General features: G+C 37.6%; 1 long non-coding RNA gene across 1 annotated transcript; it reads right to left on the minus strand.

Annotated features, from left to right (window-relative positions):
• Nucleotides 1-615: 615 nt before the first annotated feature.
• LOC137575416 (uncharacterized) lies at nt 616-4,577 on the minus strand. Its single transcript, XR_011032166.1, has 3 exons — nt 4,456-4,577; nt 797-861; nt 616-727 (listed from the first exon to the last, which is right to left on the minus strand). It is a non-coding gene; the product is annotated as an uncharacterized lncRNA (long non-coding RNA).
• Between the last annotated feature and the right edge of the window lie 1,649 nt (nt 4,578-6,226).

The raw sequence follows: 6,226 nt of genomic DNA on the forward strand, positions 1-6,226 counted from the left end.
ACCGCCCTCAAATTTAAAGCAATTGGATGCATTTATGGGTAAAGTAAATTACTATTGCAACTTTATACCAAACTTTTCACAGTTGGCAGCACCATTAAACCAACTTCGTAGCAAAAATATAAAATTTTATTTGGGTCTGAAGTCTCACATTATTATTAACGCAACGCAACTGGCGCATTTTGAAGAAAACTTACCGATCGTACTCGCAGCAGACGCTTCATCTTTCGGTCTCGGAGTAGCCCTTTCTCATATTCAACACGATGGTCAAGAGAGACCCATTGTTTTTGCTTCGAAAACACTCGACAAACATCAAGACAAATACAGTCAAATAGAAATAGCTTGCAACTTAATAAGGGAAATCAATCCACCGGTTAATGCAGAAACCATTCTCAAGCATTTGAATAACGATAAAATCCTCAAAGAAGTCCTGCACTACGTTTCTGTAGAATGGCCAGAAAAGTTAGAAAGTGGTAACGAAGATTTATTGCCATACTTTAATCGTAAGTTTGCTTTAACAATTTATGATCACTTACTATGTTTACAGTCAGATGCAAATCAGATGCTGATTCCAACCAGTCTACGTCCAAAAGTGCTTAAACTATTACATGAGGGACATTGGGGCATTGTTCGCATGAAGCAAATTGCAAGAAAACATGTTTGGTGGCCTGCCATTGATGAAGACATAAAAAATCTAGCTCAGTCATGCAACATCTGCAAGAGCAACAATCTGAAAATGCAGCAACGTCGAATGAAGCTCACAATTCAAACCAATCTTCGCGAAGACGTTCTGGTATACCTGTTCGACAAAGTACAAGAGCTCGCCAGGAAGTCCATCGGTTCAAGCCACACGATTTCTGAAATCTAAAAATTAATTATCGTTTATAATTTAAAGGGGGAGTTATGTATCATTTAAAATCTAAAATAAGCATTTCCCAACATTGTTAAACCTTGTATTCCTTAGATATGGTAACATTGTGTAGGCGGAATGGCTGCCAAAGAATTGTTAGAAACCGGTAATTATAAAAAGTGTTCAGATATAATCCATACGGCGAATGGAACACCAAGTAGAGTAGTAGGTAGACTTGAAACTAAAATTAAGTACAGACAAATCATTAAGACGGTTGAGTTATTCATTATTCCCGAACTTAAACAAGACGTTAACCTCGGAATTGATTTCTTTAGGAAGTTTAGTCTATTAGATCTTTTCGCCTCACCTCTGGAAGTTACAGAATTGGATGTAGGATCCGATTATTTAGAAGAACTACCGAAGTATCATAATTTGTCACCAGCGCAGCAGAAAAGACTAAATGTTATAATAGGAAACTATCCATGGCCCGTATCACCCGCTAAAGAAAACCTTTTGTTTCCGGAAATAGATATTATGTTAGCCCAAGATGTTATTGAAGTATCGAACAGTCCCTGGAGCAGTAACTGCGTCCTAGTTCAGAAAGGAAGTAAAAATATATTGTGTTTGGATTCGCGTGAGGTTAATCGAGGGACAAGGAAAGACGCTTACCACCTCAGCTGCGTAACCAAGTTTTTGTATACCTTGACGATCTCTTGATCATGTCTGATACTTTTGATTCTCACTTACTCTTATTTATTTATTTATTTATTTACGTCAACTAACACAGCAGTCGACGAAAAAGCTTAAGCTAAAGACAGATAGTAATTAAATGAAGAAGGTAGCTTAGCTTTATGCACAACTAAACATCCCCGACCCGGTGGAGGTGTTTTATTTGCACAAGGTGCAAAGAGAGTAGTTAGTCAGACATCTACTAAGGTGAATAGGAAAAAACAAACATAACGCCTAAGTCTATGAATGATGGTACACAATCTAACAGAACAGACTTAATAGAGTAATGAGCTAGGAGCGGAGACAAACGACTGAAAGTCATAAAAGGACACTTAGAGGCATTAAGGTGTAATTTATAGACGTGGCACCAATCACAGTACGCATCGAGATCTGATTGCAAGTACTGTTGGAAAGAAAGATCATTATAAGAATAACAAATCTTGACGTCATCCGCAAACATGAGCACGCGTGAATGAGCCAAGGCCAAAGGCAAATCATTTATAAACAATGTAAATAATAGTGGGCCCAGATGACTGCCTTGGGGTACACCTGACGTAACTCGAACAGTTTTAGATATCGAGGAATAAAAAGACACCTTTTGGGTTCTGCCAATAAGATACGACTTTAACCAAGCCAATAGTTTTGGGGAAAAACCCATGATGTTAGGTTTCGCGAGAAGCATAGAATGATCAACCGTATCGAAAGCCTTACTAAAGTCAGCATAAATAACATCAGTTTGACACTTTTTACGGAAGCCATGGTGTACACGGGTAGTCAATTCTAAAAGGTTGGTAAGCGACGAACGACCTATCATGAAGCCATGCTGACAAGGAGAAATAGTGGATCTGGATAGATGTTGAAGGGAAGACGTAATCATTTTCTTAAACAGTTTAGGTATTGCCGAAAGTTCGGCAATGCCACGGTTGTTAGAAACATCCGATTTGCTACCCTTTTTAAAAAGCGGAATAATAAAAGACTCCTTCCAAATATCAGGAAAGCTACAAGTCTCACTCGATATAAAGAATAGCCGAGCTATAGGCTTAGATAGGGGAAATCGAACACATTTTAAGGATGCAACTAGGTATATTATCAGGCCCGGGAACGAAGGAAGACGACATAGATGACAAGCTAGAGATAATACAGTCTTCACTAATACTGGAAAAAAACATACAATTTAAATGTGGGATAGAAAAGGAAATCATCAAAACTATCAGAATGCTTGCAACTAGGTAGACAACAAGCCATTGAAAAGCCAAAAGAAACACAAGGCAAAAAAAAAAATACATATATAAAAATATATAGAAAAATTTAAATAAACAGCACAAAGATAATTATTGATAAAAAATCAATAAATTCAAATAAAACAAAGAGACAGCTAGAGTGCACAGCACAACAGAGAGTGCAAGAACAGTTATAAGCCGAGCTTTGAGAGGCGCCCTTTCAAAAGTGAATACGCGGGAGAGAAGCTGAGCACAAGCACAAAGCAGAGAGAACAACAAAGCCACTAGCACTGATGGTATGATGGGGGCGATGAGGGGAGCAACTGCAGAAGCAATGACGAAAAGAAAAAATAAAAAAATATGTAAATGCACCAAAAACTAATCACTAAAAAGAAAAAACTGTTTAAACTGATTCATTTGGCGAATTATGGAAATAGAACACAAGGGAGTCAAGCGAACAACACCAGCGAAAGCGTAAACAAACTAAGCACAATTAAAAATTGAGAAAAAACAATAAATATTAATAAAAACTCAGGAGCTATGCAAAAACACGACCGTCACGTCAGAGACCAGAAAGCTTCTTTTTTTTTTTACTTCAAGAAATAGCCTTGTGTTTGCGTAAAGCTAATCTTACCATCAACATAATCAAATCTAAATTTTGTGTGCGTAATATAAAATATCTTGGTTTTATTATTCTTGAAGGACAATTAATGACAGACACGGACAAGATAAAAGCCATTAAAGAATTTCCAACTCCGACTACAGTAAAACAGTTAAGACGATTTTTAGGATTATCCGGCTGGTATCGTCGATTCGTCGAAAATTACGCCACCATTTATTTTTCTCTTACCGAATTATTGAAATCCAGTGGTCCCTCAAAGTGGAACGATTCCGCTTCCTTACCTTTCGAAGACTTGAAAATACGTTTAACCACTGCACCAATACTAATCACTCCAGACTTTTCAAAACAATTTATTTTACTATTTGACGCACGCACTGTTGGCGTCGGGTGTGTTTTAGCCCTCTTACATGTCCGAAAAATTACCAAAAGCTCAGCGAAATTATTCAGTAACTGAACTAGAATGTTTAGCGGTAATCAAGGGTATTAAAAAATTCCGACCATATATCGAAGGACAAGATTTTGTAGTTATCACAGATCACGCTTCACTCCAATGGTTAATGCGCCAGAAAGGTCTATCAGGTAGACTCGCAAGATGGTCAATGAAGTTGCAATCCTTTTCTTTCAAAATAACACACAGGCGAAGTTCCGAAAATGTAGTCGCTGACGCGCTGTCTAGACAAAACGAGTTAAAGATATCTGAATTGGAAATGAGTACTTCTATTGTAGATATACAATCGGTATATTTCAAATCAGTGGAATATCTAGAACTAATAGAACATATTCAAAGTAACCAATCTAAATTCCCTGATTTAAAGGTTATAGAAGGATTCGTTTATAAAAGAACCGTATTTAACAATGTTGTAGAGTCTCGAGAAGATACATAATGGAAACTGTGGATTCCATCTGCCCTAGTACCAGAAGTCTTACGACAGGCCCATGATTTACCAAGCTCAGCTCTTTGTGGCATGGCGAAAATGGTAGAAAAAATAAACCGATATTTATTTTGGCCACTTATGGTGAGCCAAATAAGAACTTACGTTTCCAATTGTGATATTTGTCGTTCAACGGAGAGTCCAAATATTGTGTTAAAACCTCTTATGGGAAAGCCTTTAGTTTCCGAACGTCCATTTCAGAAACTTTATTTAGATCTCCTCGGCCCATATCCTAGAACCAAGAATGGAAATATCGGACTCATCGTAATCGTCGACCATAACACGAAGTCTCATTTTTTGAATCCCATAAAGAAATTTACTGCGCCAAGGATTTGTGGAATTTTGGAAAGAACCATATTTTACACTTTTTGTTTGCTCGAATGGATCCCAATTTAAATCAAGTTATTTCGAAGCCTTCTTAACTAGTTTTGGTGTATCTCATCGGTTTACGGCTATATACTCGCCACAAGCTAATGCCAGTCAAAGACTTAATCGATCTATCCTTTCCGCGATTCGTGCATATGTCGGAAAAGATCATACCAACTGGGATGTACATCTCAACGCGATTAGTGGTGCGCTTCGAGCTAACGTACATCGAAGTACCGGCTTTTCATCATATTTCCTTACATTCGGTCAGAATATGATCCTCAACGGTAACTGTTGAGAAAGTTAGATTTTTTAAAAGATGTTACCATGTTAAATAACTCTGATTATCTACAACTAGTCAGAAAAAAAGCACAAGACAATATCGATCACACACACGAAAAAAACGCACAAAGTTATAATTTACGCAGTAAAAATATACAACTCAACGTTGGTGATCAAGTTTATGCCAGGAATTTCACCCAAAGCAACGCCACTAAACAGTTTTCTGCGAAATTAGCATCGGTTTTGTACCGGCAACGGTAAAGAAGAAACATAGTCCATTTTATTACGAATTAGTAGAAAAGGACGGTAAGATCCTAGGAGTTTTTCACTTAAAGAAGTCGCGCTTCATTATCTGTGGTATAGTGATCGGCTTTTCCTCTAAAATATTTTTTTTTAAGTCACCCGCGGTTATATAAAGATAAAATCAGAGAACGTTCACTCTGATAAGATCATGGGCAACTTAATGGCAGGGTTGAGTTTGAGCTTTGATTACTGTTAACTGATGCATTCACATCGGCCAATGAAAAGACGCCACGTCGTAACATTTGGGAAAAGACCCGTTATAAATTTCTGTTTGCGAATTCTTTTGCCTAAGACGCGTGTTTGAGTTCCCAGTTCATTCTATTCTGGTTTGATAAAGCTATAAGTTGTATAATATATATTGTTCTTATTAAGAAATTTCAAATCGTAATATTACGTGTTTAACAAAATCGTTACCAGGCTATCTAGCCAATACTCGTGAAATTTCTAGAAATCGTAGTACAGTGCCCACTACAGCCTTTAAGTTCGTCGATTTAAAGCGAAAGTTGAAAGGTGATATTATATATTTGAGTGAGGTTATAATTCTCAGACCCGGTAAACTAAAACCATATTTTCACAGTCCCAGGCGGAACGAGAAATCGAATATTTATTACTAGCGCTGAGAAAGCCTAGGCCTCGGAATCTCGTGGCTGGAGTTTCCAAATCTGAGTGGGGGCCCAAACGCCACGAGGTTCACCACACAGTGACTTAAAGCGCTGAAGGATGGTGATAAATTCCGGAAAAACCTAAGATCCAGATACATCGTTTTACTTCGATGAGGGAGCTGTCTAAGCTGAGGATAAATTAGTCGTTGTCATATGGTCACGTAAATACACTACCTCGCACATGTCGCTTATAGACCACACAAAAAATGCAAAAACCGTCTGAATAGTAACCCAGTGTGTTTAAAGACAGTGTTAAATTGAGT

Source organism: Drosophila tropicalis, unplaced genomic scaffold (genome assembly GCF_018151085.1).
Source record: "Drosophila tropicalis isolate 14030-0801.00 unplaced genomic scaffold, ASM1815108v1 contig_573, whole genome shotgun sequence".
NCBI lineage: Eukaryota > Metazoa > Arthropoda > Insecta > Diptera > Drosophilidae > Drosophila > Drosophila tropicalis.